The sequence below is a fragment of the Limulus polyphemus genome, unplaced genomic scaffold (genome assembly GCF_000517525.1).
Source record: "Limulus polyphemus unplaced genomic scaffold, Limulus_polyphemus-2.1.2 Scaffold280, whole genome shotgun sequence".
Lineage (NCBI taxonomy): Eukaryota > Metazoa > Arthropoda > Merostomata > Xiphosura > Limulidae > Limulus > Limulus polyphemus.
In genome coordinates this window covers 52871-75298 of record NW_013665890.1, presented here as the reverse complement: position 1 = coordinate 75298, position 22428 = coordinate 52871, and the positions used below count along the sequence as shown (strand labels likewise).

Here is a 22428-nt window from a genome sequence, read left to right as displayed (position 1 = left end):
AAAAAATTTAACCCTTGAACTACCGATGGAACCCACTGGCTGTTTAAACACCATTTTTCTAAACTACTTAAGTACGAAATTGCCTGTCACTGCGTGACTTTGTTCATTACATGACCATTATAATTTATATTACATATTTTTACAACATGTAAGTCACAAAAAAGGTAAATATAAACTGTTTATATTTCACTAATTACTGTTGATATTTCCTGTGTATTTTACAAAGAAATTGTCTGATTTCACTCACTGTTGGTCAGCTCTTTACACTAAGAGGCATAAATATTAGATTACTCAATATGATGTAACATGCAGACCCCATTGGTAATGAGTAATATATATATATAACATAAACAAGACAGTAATTTGGGGATGAAAACAGGATCTTAAGCTAATCACGACTTCCTATTTATACAAGAGTTGAGAACTGCAATACAATGCTTAAAATTCGTAGTTTTTTGACACTCTTGCTGTTCTATTATTGAAATAGGGGTTACATGCATTGTGGGTCTCAATATCTTGCGTTTTTACCAAATTAAGAAAAAAGAAAAAGGCTCATTTTATTACTTGGGTTGCCGACCCCTGTTCAATGCATAAATATACAAATAGAAACATGCCAAAAAATGTAGTCAAGTCAAACCAGAGTGGCGTAAATTAACTGTAATTATTTTTTCATATGCTACTAAATTTCGACTGTGTATCATAGAAATATATATATATATATATATTTCAAATGTTAAAAAAATATTCAGATGAAAAGTTTACCTTGTTTTATAGGGTTTGATACTAGTGCCCTCTAGTTTTGTGTATTAATGTTTGAATTACTCACATCAAAGAAAAATTCATAAACGTAGTAACAGGTCACTTATCTTTGCACTTCTTTTGGGTAACTTTGAAGGTATATATATATATATATATATATATATGTGTGTGTGTGTGTGTGTGATTTGAAATAATGTTACTGAACAGCTTCGGTTACAATCAAAATCATGCTATTTATTTAAAAACTGCAAAACACAAAATGTGAAACCGCAACTTTGCATGTATCTCCGCATGAACCTAACAAACCTTCATGCCAAATTTGATGAAGGTCCATCAACAGGGGGCAAGTAGTGTTAAAAAACGCCCATAAAAACCACAAAAATGCAAAACTGAAAATTTGTATGCAACCCCGCATGGACCTAATGAGCCTCCATACGAATTTTGGTGAAGATCCATCCACGCCCTCCGAAATAGTTACATGTACATATAACAGACATCAGACAGTACTATTATATTAATGTAGATTTATATGATTTTAGTTCATTAACAGGTAAAAGGCTAAGCAAGACGTTGTGATTGAATGTCGGGATGCAACAAGGGTTCGAGGTCTGAGACACTGATTCCGCTGAGTATACTTCGGACTTTCAGTTTTATTTCGGCGCGTTATAAAAGTGACAGTCTCTCCTCGTATTTGGTACAACGAGCTCGGCAAATCTCTTGTGGCAGCGTGTGGTGTTGAGTGGCTACATTCCCTTTCATCAGCAGTTCAAAATTGGGAACGATTATACCTGAATATATGGAGTCTCTGGAGTGACCGTTTAGATCAGTTCTTCTCAACCTTTTCCGATATTATTCACCCCTATAAGTTTTTCACAACAGCTCACTCACCTCAGTTCGAAAATAGACAAAAAAGTTTATTATGTCTCAAATATGCATCAAACTACAACTAGAATAAATAATAATAACTAGCCTACATTTATGTGTAAACTGCCCTCTGGTGTAGAGATATATAAAAGGGCATTTAAGTGATGTATCATTCCTCTAATTAAACTTTTATTTTCCGAAAACGATTAAAAATATGTAAGAGAACAATTCCTTATAATGTAAAGGTCTACTTTCTACCCTCAAGTTTATATTTTCAAAACTTTTTAAAGCAAAATCTCGATTTATATGTTGAGGATCAACCAAGCTTTCTTTAGGTGTGTGTCGTTAGAAGATTGAAATTAAATACTTGTTTTCATTGAATAAAACTTGTTAATAGAAAATAAAATGGAAAGGTTTTTCTAATTGTAGACCAAGTATACCAATTAAGAAATATGTGTTTGTCGTAGGGGCGATTTAAAGTCATAACAGTTTAATTTTGCAGTACTATGCACCTCTATTGGCTCAGCGGTAAGTCTGTAGGTTTATAACGCTAGCGCCTCTATTGGCTCAGCGGTAAGTCTGTAGGTTTATAACGCTAAAAACCAGGTTTCCATACTCATGGTGAACACAGCACAGATAGTCCGTTAGGGGCTTTGCCTTTAACAAAAAATAAAGAAACAAAGATACTACTTATTTAGCGTCGTTTGTAATTTAAAGATTTTTCGAAACTATAAATATTGAAAGGTAGATCGCTCAACATTGACACGAACTTAGAATAAGTGAGAAGCTGTTAAAATTAACTTAATCTTCAAGTAAAGGAAATATTTATCTGGTCTATAAACTTATAGAAGTGCACTTCCCATCTTTAACTATTTATTTGATGAAAAAAAACTCAAACATTAACGATATTAATAAATCCCAGAGGGTAGAAAATACAAGATGAATCATAAAATAAGAAACCCAATAATTCGAGCGTATTCAGTATTAGTATTTATATTTTCAACCTGAACAGCACCTTATGCGGCACATGAGCTAAAAGGCTAAGTCGGATATTTTGAGATTCGAGCGTAGTCATTCCTAATATAGAACTGCTGAATAAAAAGGAAGAACAACCAGTCTGCAGCATTCATCGACTTCTCTTTACCGAATACTGGAATTGAGTGCCAAATTATAATGCCCTTTCTGAAAACATCATTTGATTATTTATTATCTTGTCTAATTTGGTTAAAGCCTTATAATCTAATTTGTTGTTGACTTTGTTTCATAAAAAAAATATTTAACACTCTGAAAATAAGCGAAATTGTTGATAGATTCTACTTTTCTGAAATGGTTTGGATCAGCCAATAGCTAAACTATTTAAAACATAAGCCAACAGATGGCAATAAACTCGAAAACGGAACACGAATCTATATTAAATTAAAGATGCTTTTAACAGTGGGAATTTTAAGAGTGATATGCTATCTTTTATTATTAAAAATTTTTTAAACAGATGATAACGGGCTGGAATACGTTCGGTCTTAGACTTGTTTTCCTTAGAAAATTTCTTACACTAATAAATAAACGGATTTTATGTAACACTGAGAACTAAATGAATAATATAACTAAAAATACACATATATAAACGAAGATTGGTTTGGTTGGTATGAATTTTGCGCAAAGCTACACGAGGGCTATCTGCGCTAGCCGTCCCTAATTTAGCAGTGAAAGACTAGAGGGAAGGCAGCTTGTCATCACCACCCACCACCAACTCTTAGGCTACTCTTTTTCCAACGAATAGTGAGATTGGCCGTCACATTATAATGCCCCCACGGCTAAAATGGCGAGCATGTTTGGTGTAACGGGGATTCGAACCCGCGACCTGCAGATTACGAGTCGAGCGCACCTGGCCATGCCGTGCCGTAAACGACATCGTTTCAAAATAATTTTCTTGAATAAAAGCATTTTACAATAGTTTGAACTTAAACCGTATTCGTTTTCGGAAAATTGTGTTTTTTTCTTCATTTTTAACAAACATATAGTAATATATAACATATGAAACAACTGATCACAATTTATTTGTTGAGAAGCAGTCAAAACCTTTATAGACGAGTATGTGTAGTTAGGAGACTAAAATTTGATATTTTTTTTATCATTGTATAAAATTAATTAGTAGAGAAAATAACATATTTTACTATCAACCGTGAAAAGGAATTATTAATGGTAGACCAGCGAGTCTACTTGATATGAAAAGAGTTGCAGTTTGCTTGCACTGTTTTAAATTTGTTAAGCCTTTTGTGTTGTCTATTGTTGACTGTACAATAATTTCTCTTTGTAAGTTTGTATTTTTATAATATATATGTTTTCTAGCAAATATATCTGGAGTTGAACATATATCATAGGATATTAGACCTATGGAGTCGTTGACACAACTTATATTGATCTTTAAACTCGTGGGGCTAGGGGGGAATAAACGTGTATGTGTTATACTTGGGAGATTTTTGTTGGTTTATTGAATTTCACACAAAGCTACTCGGGGACTATATTTGCAAGCTGTCCCTAATTTAAAAGTGATAGACTATAGAGAAAACAGCTTGTCAACAATACTCGCAGCCAATTATTGTATTTCTATAATGAGACTGACCGTCACATTATAACGCCCACCATAGCTGAAAGGGCGAGCATATTCCACGACAGGATTCGAATCCGAGATTCGCAGGTTATGAGCCGAACGTCCTAACCACCATGCCATGCCAGAACTCGCTTTGGAAGCTATAACCTGTTGATTTCCATAATTACACGGAAGTGCTTGAATATTACAGCAATATTTCAGTCCCGCTGAAATTTCACATGACCAGGTACAAGTTAATTGCTATTCCATAAGCAACCCTTCTTATTGACTGTTTTTATTCTAGACAATATTATATGACAACGCATGGAAGCTCGTTATAGCTATGTATACGATTTGAGTTTCTAATTTTTGTCTTTTCAGCTGGTATTGAAAGAAATGTCTTCGATCTTCACCTGTAATTTTTTTCAGTATACTCATATTTATTTCCAAGGATATGACAATGATGACTCTGTGTTACAACTAAGGCGATATTACCATTAATTTAATTTTAATGCTCGTTGTGCTGAAATAGTCTTTAAACACAAAGAAGTGTACAGGTGGCGTGCAGTCAGTATTGTAAAAACATTACATAAAAATTGTTTGCGACACGCGAAAATAAAGACCAGATGTGTGACAGATTTAGTATGGTTAACATATTATAACATATTCTTCATGGGTTTTTTATAATTATAAACTGATTTTGATAAAAGAGATCACAATTATAAAACATTTCACCATTTTTTCCATCACAAATGTTCAAATTCTTTTTGGGTTAAATAAAATATTAGAATAAAACTATCAATTACTCGTTAATAGTAAATAAATATATACAAAAAAATACCAATTACTCCTTAATAGTAAATTAATATATTAAAGTGACAGGTAGTTGTAAGTTGGTTGCTGGATTTTTTTCCCCTTTCAATCTGTGATAGAAAAACTGTTTTAGTCCCTATCGTAGACCATCATTATAACTATCCAGTCGAATGATCTGGACTATTCCGACGTAAAAGACGTTTGTCTCTCTGTGAATTATGGTACATTATTCTAACAGCGAGAATAACATAACCATAGCCAGAACCTTGGTCGACTTCTTCTTTTGTTTTAGCTGGCATTAAGTTTTTTGTATTAGTATATTAAATATTAATCTTTAAACTTGTTTGTTGGCAGTTTAAACACAAAGCTATACACAATGGGTCATCTGTGCTCTGCCCACCACGGGTATCGAAACCTGGTTTCTAGCAGGGTGGGGGGTGGGGGCTCTTTAAACTTAAAGTATGCGATTAAACAACATGTAGACATATAAATGGTTTTCTTACAATTTGTTAAAGATTCAAAGTGCTTGAATACTAAGCAAAGATTAAAAAGTGAAAAACAAAACACTTTCACAGAAAATTAGTAGATTGAAAAAAATTATAATATTTTGTTAACACCAGTGATCATCATACACAAATGCTATTGTCTGATAGTTTAAGTAATATAACAAGATATGTTTAACATATAATTTAAAAATTCTAAATACCTTTTACTCTGGTAAGGCGAGATTTCATTGCTAGCACTTTTACTAGTAACAGTAGCAATGTAAAGATAAACTGCTTTGCAATAACATCATCCAGTACATGAGTAGTTTATCAAACTTCAAAGAGAAACGGGTTAACACATATAAAAAACAAGAACTTGCAAACGAGAATCGGACAAAATTCACTTAAGATATTTATTTAACAAAATTATGGGTCCCCCAATGGGACAGCAGTAAGTCTACAGACTTAAAACACTACAATCCAGTGTTCAGTTTCCTACAGTGGACACAGCAGATAGTTTAACGTGGCTATGCTCTACAACAAACAAACAAACAAAATTATGTTGCATTTCTGTCGTATCTTCATGAAACTCATTTTAACTAGTAAAGTTGAAGATTATAGTTAGTCAAAACAATCATTTACTCCATGCGTGTATGTAGGGAGAGTGCGATCGCATACCCTGAATTGCACCCATATATGTATTAAATATATTCAATCAAAATGTGTAAAAACAGACTCAGATACCATCAAACTGTACCATTTTCCCGAGGTGGCATACCCCAATATGGTTTCGTCATTCATTTCCTTTTTCCTCTAAAAAAGTAGCACCCCTTTATTAATTTCTGCCTACACCCATGTACTAGAGGTAAAATAACATTTCAAAACCGAGATTATTTTTATTGACAACATCGATCGAAACGCGAATGAGTCAATCCGAGATTTCGTCTGGTTGCGACTATGGTGCGAAAGGAGCATGCGCAAACGACATATTTTGTGTATCATGGCCATCCGGGTTTTCTTAACGCTGGGCGGGAAAGCAACGTTACATATGGTTCGACAGCAAAAATGGAGGTGTACTTACTTGTACAGGAGTATTTCGCCATTAATTACTGTCAAATAACGAAGGTAAGATTGCTGTCCTTTTGTTTCTATAAAGCATTTTAAATGTTATATTACAGAAAAATATCATACAAAAACTTTAAAAGTTCGGCTTCAAACTATTATGTTTCTACCGCCAAAACTATTCCAGATTGCGTCAGTGCTTAGTAGTAAATATTCTATTTCAGTGTTGCTAAATAGAGCTGCTGTTTCCATGGGCACGCGCGGTTATGTTGTCGATATGTGCATTAAGGTACGTGAATGGAGTTAGAATTAACTTGTTTTTTGATATGTTACTTCTCTTTGATGTAGCAACTTTTATTCCGAGCCGATTAACGAACCTACTGTCTCTAAGTGCTTTTTCCTTTGTATGAACATACAGTTTTGATATCAGTTTGACACGAAGTTTCCACTACTCTAGACTTTTAGTACTACTCTTCCTACTACTAGTTTCATGCGCCATGAAATTGGCTAAGTGCCATAACTTTGTTTATGATGACAAAAGTCTAAGCCTAAAAAGAATGATGTTAAAAACAAAATCCAAAAGGTATAACACATTAGTAGGAAAATGTTAACCTTTTGTGAGATTTACGTTTGGTGTCATATAGTTTATATCTACGAGTAAAAAACGTCATTAACAATATAGTGCTAACATTCATTAACCTATAAGTATACTCATTTTTTCACTTGTAATTTTCATTTTTTAAGCATAATGATTTAAGTAATTTTTAACTGAAAAATTAATGTTTATAATTACTTTAGGTAAAATGTAAAAGGCTGCAACTGGATTAGAAAAGAACTAATATAACTGTTAAAATGTAAACAGAGCTGGTTTTATTTGTACACACGTTTTTTTTTTTGTCTTTTCCACAATAGGGATTTAGTAAATGTAATGGTTTTTAAAAATCTTCCACTGTCATTTTTATAGAAACAAAACAACTATTGACAATTTAAATTTTACTTTTAGCATGGGTAGAAAGTCAAAATGAGAAATGTCATGTTAAAAATTATTTCTCTTTGAAACAAATTAAGTGTTGCCCATTTAACATAAGTTAAAAATATCTTGAATATTTTTGCTAAATATTAGACTGATAAAAAATATTTTTAATCAAACTTAATGCAATATTTGAGCCTCCTTAAACACCCAAGAGGCAACTAGCTACTTTAGTAAACCAAACAACAACAACAAGAATATAGGTTGTAGTAAGTTTTGTAAACCTTTGCACTCATGTTTTAAATTTGAAATAATATAGTGGTGAAAGTTAACCAAATTGTACTTGGAATAATTTATTTTGTTATGTATTTTAAATATGATAGGACTTTCCATTCAATAATGTTAATGATATTTTTTAATGATGAGTATATAATACTGGTTAATAAGACAAAAAGTTACATCTCTTAAAACATGAATCTTCTTTATATTCAAGCTAGGCTTATTAATTATTCAAAATTATAGGTGTGAAATCAAATGTTATCTTGGGATTTAATTAATGAAACAATTTATTATTGATCATGTATTTTTGGAACTGTTGCTAGGAAGAGAATAGCCTTCAAATATTTGTTAAGCAGTGAAATCTTTGATAACTAGTTTGAGATAGCATAATGTGAATGAAGGTGAGAATAAAAGAATGCATTCTTGGTAAAACAATGTGTTTAAACTTTTTGTGATTAGAACAAGGGGGGAATAATAGCCATGACACTTGAAATTCTTTTATGCAGGATTAAAGTAAATTAACCTATGATACATTTTTTTCCCCCTGTTTATTAGTTATATTTTTGTGCACCAGCAACACCAAGCATGGGGTGCACCTATACCCAATTTAATTTTATTACTCATCAGGATCTTTACCAGCCTACCCTCAAATTGAAATTATTTTAGGCAAGATTAGAGTAAATTATTCTGTGAGACCTTGGGCATGGTCAAATACACCAATTGAAAGGGTTTGATTTCCTGAGTCCAAAACTGTAATTAGATCTCAAATTGGTCAAGAGATAACAGAGCTGCGAGTTAAAAATTTGTACTTGAAATAAACTCTGAGCCAATATGCTGCTGCTTCTAAAAATTTGTTTCACCATGAAAAATCTAAATAGTTTTTTTTTCTGTTTCTTATTGCTGAGGAGGTGTCATGTGACATTCACGTGGGTGCATTTCTAAAGTTTCAAATAGCATCTGTATTGACATTGTTAATTATGTGACTTATACTGAATCAATGATCACAATATGGAAAATAGTTGACTAGACATAATTTATGTTGGTGTTGAATACAATTATAATTTTGAAAGGTGGAATGCTATTAAGTTAATTTGTAAAACAATTTTCATAATATCCTTATTGAAGATTGTATGAAGAGTGGGGGAAATTATGTTATATATATTTTAGCTTATAAATAAATTTTGCTTATCATAAAATTACAAAAATGCCATGTGTAATTTGTTGTCAGAAAAGCTTCTACTCAGAAGTTTGCGTGTTAATGTTTTGGCTCTATATATATAAAATTTTCCAAATTATAACATTCCAGTAAATATAATGAGTTGTGATAGGTGTACATTGTAGTATATTTTCTTTGAGATATTTTTGTTAGGAAATGGGAAACTTATAATTTTAAGATTAATTTTTTTTTATTGTAAACCTTGAAGGAAAACATTTGACTAATAACACTAATATTTAAATTGAGGTAGTTTTCTTCATTTACATTGTCAAACTTTTTTTTCAAGTACTACGTCTTTCAGGTATACATGCTTAACTATGTCAACAAAATCGGAAAGATTTGATAATGCTGTTTTTTTGTTATGTCTGCGTCCTTTTTCAATTTGTAAAACCTTATGGTGGTCTTTTGGGACGTGTTGATATGTTCAAGTTCAAAAATAGATACATCTGTTGCTTGTGGGCTGAAGTTACCACTCATCAGTATGCCTTGTATCTGTTTAAGGATGTATGAGCCAAATCATATGAATGTGTTAAGTAAAAAGAAAAAAGGCTTGTGTGAATTTATTTGATGTAAAATAGTAATAGTTTTTATGGTGAGTCTTATCAAAAAAGCATTAATATCACCTACTCAGTGCATTAATTTTACAGTGTTGTGAAAAGATCTTTTAATTGCAGACTTAAGTTTTTCAGTGATTTTTATGTAAGGACAAGCTGGTATCAACGTTGTTGAAATATAATGTCTAAAATAGATTTAGCCTCAAAAGATTAACTTTTGTTTGCATTCTATGAAATATTGGATAATTATGAATGGATTAATACCTGTTCTTTCTTTTATAATGCTACAATTTTTCTTGGGAGTTTTGCACTCTACTACAGTTAGTGAACATTGACCTTTCTGGGGCCAGTTTGAATCTGAACATAGAAGATATTTAGAACAGGTTTACTTCATCCCTGAAGAATGACTTGTTTGATCTGTCAAGACTAGTCAATTATTTTATGTCTCTTTGATGATTTGTGCATTATTACACTGATGTGTTATTACTGTTTGTACAAAGTACTTCTTTAGCAAGCAATCTCTAACTCTCAACAGTAGTAGAAATGGTCAAGACTATTCAATTATTTTATGTTTCTTTGATGATTTGTGCATATTACACTGATGTGTTATTACTGTTTGTACAAAGTACTTCTTTAGCAAGCAATCTCTAACTCTCAACAGTAGTAGAAATGGTCGGGCACTTTCTTGGAACCATGTCTGCTATTTAGTCTTTTTTTCGGAAAATCTAGAGGTATGTGCATTATTTTATGAGGAATCCAGAGGGTTATGCCAACCTAGAATTGAAGAACATCCAAAGAAGTTATGATTGTTTTTGTGAGTAGAGTGGGGTGATTGTTTTTTTTTACCCTGATTTGAACAATGATCATGGTATTGTTGTAATACATTATTTATGGAACATTCACGGTTCTTAATATTTTTCTAAAACCTGTGAGGAACTGCTGAGACAACAAGCCAGAATCTCTGACCTTTTGTTGAGGTAGAAATGAGATCACATTCAAAGATAACCTGCAAATTTAAAGTAGCAAAATGTCTGATTTCTTACAAGTGTAGCAAGTGTGTATGTGATCAAGATGGCATACCAGTTGCTCAAAAGGTTAGCCATAAGAGAGGTCAGAGAAGTTTCAGCAGTGGTGCTTTCAAGCTCCCACACAAATGTATATCTGTCTCCATGAGCAGTAAGCTTACAGATGTGTCTGAAGTTTTGCTCTCAAGTGAGGATGAGAACAGGAGGAGAATGATTCTAGATCAGGTAAGGATTGGAAAATATGAAGTATTTTCTGGGTGAAGTGTAAGAATATTAAAAGAATAAGAGGAGAGTACTAAAATAGTGATGAAATAACTTGACAAGAATATTACAAAGATAAGAGGAGAGTATTAAAATAATGATAGAAATAACATGATAAATATATTACAAGGATAAGAGGAGAGTACTAAAATAATGATAGAAATAGCATGATAAGAATATTACAAGGATAAGAGGAGAGTACTAAAATAATGATGAAATAGCATGACAAGAATATTACAAGGATAAGAGGAGAGGAGAGTACTAAAATAATGATGAAATAACATGACAAGAATATTACAAGGATAAGAGGAGAGTACTAAAATAGTGATGAAATAGCATGACAAGAATATTACAAGGATAAGAGGAGAGTACTAAAATAATGATGAAATAACATGACAAGAATATTACAAGGATAAGAGGAGAGTACTAAAATAATGATGAAATAGCACGACTATATTGTGTGGCTGGTCTACTTTGGTAGATAGAAACTTGTTAATTACCACTCAGATAAAAGAAAACAGCATGGTAAAATGATCATGGATCATGCCTTATACAGTCATCTACCTCACCTGTTAGGCCTCTGGATTTTTGTATCTAATAAGGTACCCCACCACCTACCAAAATTGTCAAATTTTTTGCTGTTGAGTCAGAGATTGCTTGTTAAATACTTTTTCAGATGTTCTTTAATGTATTTAAAACATTCTTGACTCATTAGAATGAATAAATGTTTTGTAATAGCTTTTTGGTTCTAGCTATGAACCTGTATTTATAGGGTGATTTTTGGAGCTTAGAAATCCAGATTAACATGGGAATTACATTATTGTTAATATTTGTGTTATCTACAAAACTTTCTGTTCAAATTTTATTAGGTTGTTTGATACTGTTATTTTCATTGGTTTTAACACAAGTATAAACAGAATTACCTGAAAGTTGCAATGTTTAAAAGTTGTAACTGAGTTCCTTACAAAGTGTAATAGCATAAATTGTTTTGCAAATAAAAATGAAGTTATTGGCTGCTGTATCTGCTGGTATTATAAAATACTTCTCTTTATGTAAAGATTTAGACCCAGCATGACCAGGAGGTTAGGGCACTCGACTCGCAATCTGCGGGTCATGGGGGCAGATAGCCCTCTTGTAGCTTTGTGCGAAATTCAAAATACAAACAAACAATGTAAAGATTTTTTTATCTTCTTCGTGAATATTAGGCAGAACTTTTTTTTAAAAAACTGACTCTTTTGTAGATTATTTCTTCTTCCCAGTCAAGCCAATGTGAAAACTGATTAGGATTTATTTTTATAATTTTTACTCCACTTTGATATTATATTTTTTTGATGTATTTCCTTTTAACTTCCTGATATTCATGAAACTTGGGTCCTTTACTCAGTAAGAGCATTAAGTCTTCATTGTCAACAATGTTTGGCTGTCCGGTAGTTTCCTCTTTCTTCTAGTTCAGCTGTGTTAAGTCCTAGATCATTACATTTGACATATTCTAATGGTTAAGCTAGATAATCTTCCAAAGTATGACCAGGTGATTTAAAATGATGATAGAGGAAGTTATTATATATATTTACATAAAATCTGTCTATTCATTCAGAAGTTTTTCCTATATACTGCATCTTACATTGTCTACAGCTAAGTAAATTACATTTTTTTGCCATAGAGTAGATTGGTAAATTTTGGGTACGAACCTGTAAAGTTTTATTTGTGAGGTAACTAGTGAACTTGTTTTTGCAAACAATATTGCAACATGTCAGACAATTGCTGTGAATATATTGTTGGATTAGAGAGGCATGGCTGTGGTACTGCTCCAGCTGAAGACTTGAAACTCTGCCAGTAACAAAAACTAAAGTCAACTGAACTTCATTAACTGAAACTATGTTTCTAGAACATTCAGCTGGCCATTGGGCATCCGTTTGTATCTTTATATTTTCTGGTTGGTTTCAATATAGAGACTACTGACACTGGTTGTGGACATTATATATGTTAAAAATTTTCTGATGTTATGTGTTGCTTAAAATTTGCATGCTGTATAAAATAATGAAGTGGGTTGTCTTACAAAAAACTTAAATATAGATTAGAAACCACTATTTTATGTATTCACTTCTTGCAAACTTGTATTATGCAGAATATTATTTCAATTTTATTTTTGTTTTGAACGGACTATACATTAAAAATACCTAAATGAACCAACATATCTGTGAATATGTCCCCGATAATGTGGTATACATTCACTTGTGTGGTTAAACTCTATACCGATTGATATTACCAGTATTCTGAATTTGGATAAACATGCCATCTAGCGGAAATTTTATCTCGTAAATATGGAAAATGCATCTACTTTCAGTTTTATCCAAACGACTTAGTCATTGCTACACATTTTAAGTGCATAACTGCTCAAATAAATCAGACCAGCTTGGCATTATTGGTATATTTAGATTCCTATACTGTCAAAAACGTATAGTACTACAAATCAGAGCTTAGTGTTGAAGGTGTGTCTTGTATCAACAAATACTTTAAATCAAATAACAATGTCTTAGATAAGTTAATGTGTAAGATTTTGTAACCATTTAACAGTACCTTTAATGATGTGATAGAAAGAATACGGGTTAAAACTCATTGATTACTAAGGTACCCCATAAGGTATTTAAGGCAGAAATAACTAGTTTTTAAATTTACTTATCCATGATAAACTTTGAAGGAGTTATAACTCAAGAAAGACTTCATAGCAGATAGAAAAAAAAATCAATGTCTTAAATAACTAATGATTGCCGATAAACTGAGTTAGGAAAAACGAGATTGCAAAAACCAGTATTATGTGGATGATTCTTTTTTCTGTCACGATAAAGATTATACCTTTAATTCTCCAAACCATTTTGAACGTCAATGGGAAATACTATTATAATGGCCACTAATTTCATGCTACTGTTGTATATGATTGTTGTATCGTTTGTTTTTCAATGGAATAGTTTTGTTATGCATATTTCAATCACAGAATTTATTAACTAATTACTGTATTCTATGTCAGAATGTTAAGTCCAGAAAGTTATTTTTTGATATTTCACATAAATGTTAAAACGTAAAAGAACAGTTGCAGCAGCAAAGGACTGTGTTATGCGGCAGCTATTCCCTAACATTTTTGCAAAAAACGGGACTTTCGGGGCATCAGTTTTGGAATACCTATTCAAAAACTTGGAGGATGTTACAATACTGTCCTGTAGTTAAAATGTTGTTGTAACTGAAATTGTCACACTGCACGTTCCAACCAGGTCATTTGGACTGAACGTCTTTTTTACTGTATATTTTATTTCTCTCTCTCTCTGTGAAATGTTGATTGGGCCAAGTTTTAGAAAAGTTACGAACGGTGCCGATAAATTCCGGATATTTTGAAGAGTTACGACAACGTATCGCTACGCCGATGGTAGTGTCAGACTGGTGAAGGTCGCGGTTTACTCTTGTGATCGCTACAATTGAAGTACGATGGTTCATAAGGCAATTCAAAAATTTTAATACTATGCCAAAATTTGATTGAAAAAAACACTACATTTTTGGGGTCCCAGCAATAAAATATGATTGGCTGGAAAATTGAAATATATATATATTTAGGCCTGTGGGTGCATAGGATCAAAACACTGACATTTTGCAGACTTTCAAACATTCAATATTCGCCGTCCAAAGGAAAATATTATAAGCGTTGCATAGTTTTTGAAGATATCTAAATTTATTTTGACCATAAAAAAATATCGTGTTATATGAAAACATTGGTTTTATGCAAAAGATGCAAATTGACGATTAAAAAGACATATCTAAATTCGTTTACTTTTTAAGATATTTTAATTGCATGCGTAAATATAATATCCATCGTTATATTTACGTAAATCAGTGGGTGGAGCCAAGAAAAGTGCGTAGGTTAGGAATTTTATGCATTTTTAAGTTTATTTCAAAAGTAAACTTTGAAAGTAGCGTGCATTAATATCAAAACGTGTAATTTCTTTACTATTTCGTTGATTATTTTTACAGCCACTAACTAGAAGCTCACCAAACTACATTCAGGGTAGTAGCTGGCATATTGTCAATTTTTTTTTTAATGCTACTAACATTTAATAACAGATATTTGCGGGAAAAGATTCAAACGAAATTTGAATTTGACGTGAAATAAATATACCACGTGCAGATTTTGTTCTATTTCCGGATAGCACTGCATATACATGTTTGATAAAAGATTCGAGCTGTGCCCTTTGGAAGCTGGCATAATCTAAGAGCAAACGGTGAACGGTTCGTTCTTCTCGTGACGTAAGAGAACTGTTATTTTATTTCTGATCGCAGAGGGCGCTAACTTTTCATAAAACTTGAGAAAAATACCAGTTTTATGAAACTTTAGTATTATAAAATGGGTTATTAAGGTAACTATTTTTTTTCCCTGGTATAAAACCTTTTTACCGAAAGTAGTGCAAGTAGTTTTGCAAAAAGTTGAAGGATTTTATTTTAATAATTTAAATAGATTGTTTTTTGTTTTTTTTTCTCAATACGATATTACCTTATTGTTTTTGTTTTTAGTGTGTGTGTGTATGTATGTTAACTATTAGCGATATAAATGTTACTACGTTATTGGAAGATTAAATGCTGGTTTGCTCTCCGACAAAATTATTCTATTGGTCAGTTTTTGAAAGGTTTGTTGAAGGTTGTCGTACGTAGTACAGTTAACTTTGCCCCAGAAAGTTCAGATAAGTTTAAGGACAGTAAAGACTCGATTTAAATTGTGTACGTTTTACACTTTGAAAGATTAAAGGGTTGACCTTGATGGGCATACGGGTCATTCGTTATCCATTTTTCGTGAAGCCCCCTAGTGTCGCGTTTGGGCTTAACTGTTTAAATCAAAATATTTTTGTTTGTGGAACAATCAAGTGAAAGCGCAGTTTATGCTTTTAACTAGTTGACTCAAAATTATTTCATAATGTGATAAAAATTATGATTAATAGTAGTCTAAGTCGTTGCATTATAGTTTAAAACTTATGAGTGATTGCAAAGAAGAATATGTAATAATATGACAACTGCACTGTCGTATCTAGTGCCGACGGCGCCTTTCGCCTAACACCAGGGGTCATCAGGCTCAAATTTGTCTTCGAGGAATAAAAACTGAACTTTGAAAGGCCTGAAAATTGTGCGATAAGACATTCAAAAATTGAAAATGGCTTAGACATGCTATATTTATAAGGCTTTCACTGGTAACCCAAATATTAAAAGGTGATTGGCAGAAGATTTGGAAGTCTTTAACCATATTTATTCTTGAGCAGAACTTTTTCTGTCTTAGAATATCTAACTTATGAAATGGTCTGTCTGATTAGCTGTTGTGGGCTAATAGTTTTAATTCTTCCTGAGGCTTACACACGCACATGAAAACTGGTCAACTTTTTTTGTCTTTCCTTTAATTTGAAAATGTTAGAATACATACACACAGTCTTGATTGGTGGGTGTTATGGGAGAATTGAGTAAGTTACTTTTCAGGTTTCTGAAAACGAAGCATTTCGTATCGTAGATATACTGCTACCCCTCATTTTAAGGAATGGTATCTACTCAGTTATGATTGGCAGTTGTTCTGGTAGTTCAATCAAGTCCGCAGTCTCGTGTACGTGCGTGTTATGGATATAGCAGATGTAGTGTTGTTGAGGTATTATAACACATTTTCCTTTGTTTTCTTATAGAATTACTGATGTAGTTTTCTCTCATTGATGCTCTGGTCACATGACCCACTCCAGGAACCAGAAGACTAACTTACTGGTTCGCCACGTCTTTGTGAGTGATAGTAAAGTTAATTAACAGTAATTGTAAAAATGATAAATAAATAAAATAAATAATTTTAAAATTGAATAAAAAATTTTGGGTTATTAATTTTTATCATAATAATATGATTTGTAAAGGACTTAAAATTAAATTGAAAATATTTCAAATTCACTTGCTTAATCTTATTCACAACCCAGCAATTTTGTTTATGATAATTGATTATATATAGCGCCTAGACTACTAGTACTACTATCTCTGTCTCATCCCAGTCGGCCTGATGAGTCCTGGTATGGAGCGAAAGACCTTGTTGAAATTGGATGTAGCAGATGCAGCGTGGTTGACATGTAACACGTTCTTCTTTCCTTTCACTTGTGCGTTCTTAACATAGATAATGTGTACTGAGTTGAATTCTAAACGTTTTGTGGTAGGAAGTCACTGTAGTTAACGAATATCTGCTTTAACAGGAGGAAGCTGTGAGTGCAAACGTCTGGAAGGAAACTGAGAAGAAGCTGTATGTTAGTGCTTTCTGTACATACCTCCAAGAGAGTCAGGATATTCTCCTGTTGTTTGATGGGGTGGGTGGTACACACAGTACCCCAAGAATTTGAAAAACGTAGCGCCTATGCTTCTATGTTAAAGTTTTTAAATTTGTATTTATCTTAAAACTTGATTAAATGTTGACTCCGTGCAATATTGTGTGTGTGTGTGGCATTCCTTCTCACGGGCCCCCAGTGGCACAGCGGTATGTCTGCGGACTTTCAACGCAAGAAACCGGGTTTCGATACCTGTGGTGGGCAGAGCACAGACAGCCCATTGTGTAGCTTTGTGCTAAATTATAAAAAACAAAAAACAAGCAAATCTTTGTCACGGTGTCAACATACTACGTGTATTCGATGACGAGGAACCCACTTTGAGACTAATAATGGTTGGAGATGGCTTAATGGGTAATGAAGAAAGACTTTAATATATGTTGAACACAACAGCAAATGTACCTGATGATGTTGAAACGTTGTACATTTGCTGTCATGTTAAACTTATATTAAAGTTTTTCTTCATTACCCATTTAAGCCGTCTCCAGCCATTATTATACTACGTGTATAGTAATATTGTTATTATTAAAATTGTAATGATATATTGAAACGAGTGACTTTTGTTGACTCCGTGCAATATTGTGTGTGTGGCATTCCTTGTCACGGTGTCTACATACTTCGTGTATAGTAATATTGTTATTATTAAAATTGTAATAATATATTAATAATTCTAATAAATAATTACACCCCTAAATAGAGAATTCATATTTCACCATAGTTTATATTGTACTGAAATGTTACATTCTTTTATAAATTATTTCTTCTCACTTGACTATTGCAAGTTTCACACAGTTTTCCATTAAAACAGTTTACTTGTAATTAATGTCTTTATTATAATGCATTTAATTTGCTGACGTTTTCAGAGACCATGCCTTTTATCAGTGGTCCTCAGTTATTTTCCATAATGAGTCACTTCAGATGATGACCATAAATTCAAATGCCTGGTCTGAGTTTGTTAGGGAATACATTGTTCCCCAAATACAACTTGTAATTAATGTCTTTATTATAATACATTTAATTTGCTGACGTTTTCAGAGACCATGCCTTTTATCAGTGGTCCTCAGTTATTTTCCATAATGAGTCACTTCAGATGATGACCATAAATTTAAATGCCTGGTCTGAATACATTGTTCCCCAAATACAATTTTGCTTACTTTTATAATATCGATCATAGTGTGGGTTACGAATTAGGCTTTCGAGGGCCGCCTGTTAGGAACCATTGCTTTACATTCTTGCACGTACAGTGTCTGAAAATTTATGTCCTTCACATCGTAAGTAAAATGTTGTTTCTATTTAAATATATTTTGTTTTATTATTACACGTGCATTAAACTTTTTTTATCAACTCAAGTACATTGGTTCGGCCATCAAGTCGGAAATTATTTGGTTGAATTAAGTTTGTTCCTTCACACATATCATTATAGTGTAAAATATAAGAACTAAGAAATTTTATACTTCATGGTAATGGTCAGTGGTGTAGTTATAATCTTTAAAGTAGGAGATCTTTACCCTGATGCTGACATATTCGAAAGCTAATTTTTGTGAGCTCATTTTTAAATACAGAAAATATATGCAGCACTAATTATTGGAGACTACTTGCATTAACACCAAATTGAATACGCTTGTATTAATGAGAGGAAATACGCAACTCAACTTCCTTTAAATTAAGTAACAAGGGAAAAGGTAGACAACTACTGGATAGCACATTAAAATCACCAGCATTAAAACAAGTTTTAAAATCGCATATTTTTAGGAACTTATTATCCTTCTAACTGCATTATAATGTTAAAAACTTTGACTTTTATAATACTTTCCGTACCTCTTACCCTGCCAACATGAAGAGCTAAAAAATGGCCTTCATTGTATTTTAGGTACATAATAACCCTTTTAAACGTGTGCGTTTTAAACGCACAATATAATATAGAATTCATTTTTAGTAAGTGCTTGAATAATAAACACATGACGTATGGTAAAAAATGTATCATTTTAACGCTCTGTCACATGCTCTTGAACGGTCGCATTGTGCCTGATACCAACTCCGGAGGGAGAGTGACCGGTGATAGTCTGTGTGCTGGGCCGGAGCGATGCATCAGTGTACTCTAGCAGCACTACACTGCTGGTAATTGTATGTAAGGGTGAATTTTTCGAAAGACGTGCTAGTATGAGGTGGTTTGGTCAGTTACAAAGAGATGTTCTCGGTGGGACAATGGTAAGTCTACGGACTTACAACGCTAAAATTCGGAGTTCGATTCCCCGAGGTGGACACAACAGATAGCCCGATGTGGCTTTGCTCGAAAACAAACAATACGAAGGGACTATGAGGCCCTGTACATTCAACTACGCGCGCGAATATGCTATTTGTGGTGCACTATTTTCATTAGTTATGTGCTTATTATTAATTAGATATATGCTTGTAACTTAATTTTTATTAATTAGATATTTTGGCATATTTCAGATTTATCATGATTGAAATATTGTAACAATATATGATTACTCCAGAGTATCTAATTAATAATAAAATTAAAGGAACTAACAGAAATATTAATTGTTGTATTTATTATTATTGTTACTTCGTTATATACCAAATCTCCCAGAAAAAAAAAAAGGATACTCATGGGGGAGGGGGGACCTTAGAAGGGTTCTTGTTTTGGGCCATATATGTTACTTTAAGTGTCTACTCATATTGGAAACCTCTAGACAGTTTATGAGTAGAAAACATGGGACAGATTTTTTTCAGTGTGTACATTGTTGACATAATGTAATTTTTTCTTTTCACGTCAAATTCATCACATTACGAAATGACCATGTAATATAGCCGGCGAATGTAGTTGTATATAAAGCCAATAGAGTGTAAGCTTCCTATATGGAAATATTTCTTCTTTAGGGGTTACCTAACGGTAGGGTAACGTCTCTCGATATGTGTGCCTGTACATCCCTATGTCTATCTGCATGTTTCTTTATCTATATGTTCATTTATCCATTCTTTTGGCTCTCTGTTCCTTTGCATCTACATGTTCCTTTTGCAGTTGAAAGTTGGACAACTGGGGGTTAAAGGCAATGATTCGAAAATGAGTTTCATATTTGTGTTTACATATTGTACCTGTTGTGTGGGGTAAGCAGATAGTAGTAGTATAATCTATTAATGACAACTGTTCCTTTCCTTTACATGATCTGAGGGTAGCATATAGTGTACTTGTATATGTAGAAGATATAGGAGCAGAACAAAATCGGGTTTGTTGTTAGAGAGACGCGTCAATCACAAGTCAAGCAAGCAAAGCTGCCTATGCACATGGCGAGCGTCAGTAACTATTTAGAGATATACAGCCGTAAGAAGCCTCATTTGTAATACTAGTACTGAACTAATTAAACGAGGCGAGTAAAAAAAAGTCAAGTGTTCATAAAATCACGTGGAAAAAATATCGACTTCTGTTTGTTTGTTTGTTTTTGAATTTCGCGCAAAGCTACACGAGGGCTATCTGCGCTAGCCGTCCCTAATTTAGCAGTGTAAGACCACCCACTGCCAACTCTTGGGCTACTCTTTTACCAACGAATAGTGGGATTGACCGTCACATTATAACGCCCCCACGGCTGAAAGGGCGAGCATGTTTGGTGTGACAGGGATTCGAACCCGCGACCCTCAGATTGCGAGTCGAGTGCCTTAACCACCTGGCCATGCCGGGCCCATCGACTTCTGTGTTGTCTGTCATACAGTCACCATATGTATGTGAATATGTATAAGAGGAAATATTAAAGGAACACCAACACAGCATACATCGATGGCGCTATACATATATAGTATAGGTTAACTACAAGTATGATAATTTCACGTGTTTCACCAAAGCTTCTCACCTGGCAACAGGCAGAATTGAAACTAAGCAAATTTTTCTATATTTAAGTACCAAGAAAGTGAGTTAAACGGTGGAGTGGATGTTGGGGATAACTTAAAACTTGTAAGAGTTTCTGTGACGGACTAGCTCGTACAGTATCTTGACCATGCGTGTACGTATGAGGTGTGGCTTTAGTGCTAATAACTTGTCTATATCTGTTGTTATAGTACCTTATTTAACTTCACACTATCACTTTGTATAATTTAATTGTAGGATTTATATTTTACAATGTGTCTAATCAGTGTTTTATTGTTCTGTTATATATATATAGATGCTCAAATCGTTTTTTTTTTTCTTCATTTCTTTTTGGGCCTGGCATGGCCAAGTGGTTAGGGTGCTCGACTCGCAATCCAAAGGTCGCGGATTCGAATCCCCGTCCCGCCAAACATGTAGCCCAAGAATTGGCGGTGAGTGGTGATGACTAGCTGCCTTCCTTAGAGTCTTTCACTGCTAAATTAGGGACGACTAACCCAGATAACCCTTGTGTAGCTTGGCGCGAAATTTAAAATAAAACAATAATTTATTTTTTCTTTTATAAGAAATCTTTGACAGAACATTGGCACAATTCTTTGGATAGACGACTAGCGTGTTTTTGTTTATGATTGTATTCTATTTCTATAACTTCCATCAGTTTTTTGCTGTTAGATGTAGAGATTGTGTCTCATTGCAAATATTACAACACATATTTATAAGCATACTTACGTTGTGTATATTGATAAGCTGCGTGGATCTCGGGAACAAACGTGTTTATGTGCTTTGTGAGTAATTATCTATTTCACTTTATAGTTCTGAGTTATACTTATATAACGTTGTTTGATCAGAAATTAATATATATTAATGGAAGTGAATGTTATAAAAATATTGTAGAGAAATAACTGGTGAAATAACTCACTTTGTTAATTTATATAATAAAATTTTAGTATTGCTAGTACATTATTATATATGTAGAAGTGCAAAGTATCGTGTAAAATAAAACGACACAGTTTATGTTACAGGCTAAAATAAAACGACACATATTTTATGTTACAGGCTAAAATAAAACGACACATAGTTTATGTTACAGGCTAGAATAAAACGACACAGTTTATGTTACAGGCTAGAATAAAACGACACAGTTTATGGTACAAGCTAAAATAAACGACACATAGTTTATGTTACAGGCTAAAATAAAACGACACAGTTTATGTTACAGGCTAGAATAAAACGACACAATTTATGTTACAGGCTAGAATAAAACGACACAATTTATGTTACAGGCTAGAATAAAACGACACAATTTATGTTACAGGCTAGAAAAAA

General features: G+C 33.0%; 1 protein-coding gene across 2 annotated transcripts in view; it reads left to right on the top strand.

Annotated features, from left to right (window-relative positions):
* Positions 1 to 6534: 6534 nt before the first annotated feature.
* LOC106457007 (CTD small phosphatase-like protein 2) overlaps positions 6535 to 22428 on the top strand; it is a 52911-nt gene continuing 37017 nt past the window's right edge. The window contains exon 1 of one of the 2 annotated variants that reach the window (XM_013916394.2): positions 6535 to 6633. The gene's annotated coding sequence lies outside the window, so the exon portion shown is untranslated. Of the gene's footprint in view, positions 6634 to 16574; positions 16666 to 22428 lie in introns of those variants that run through there. The other variant, XM_022382815.1, reaches the window with a different exon arrangement.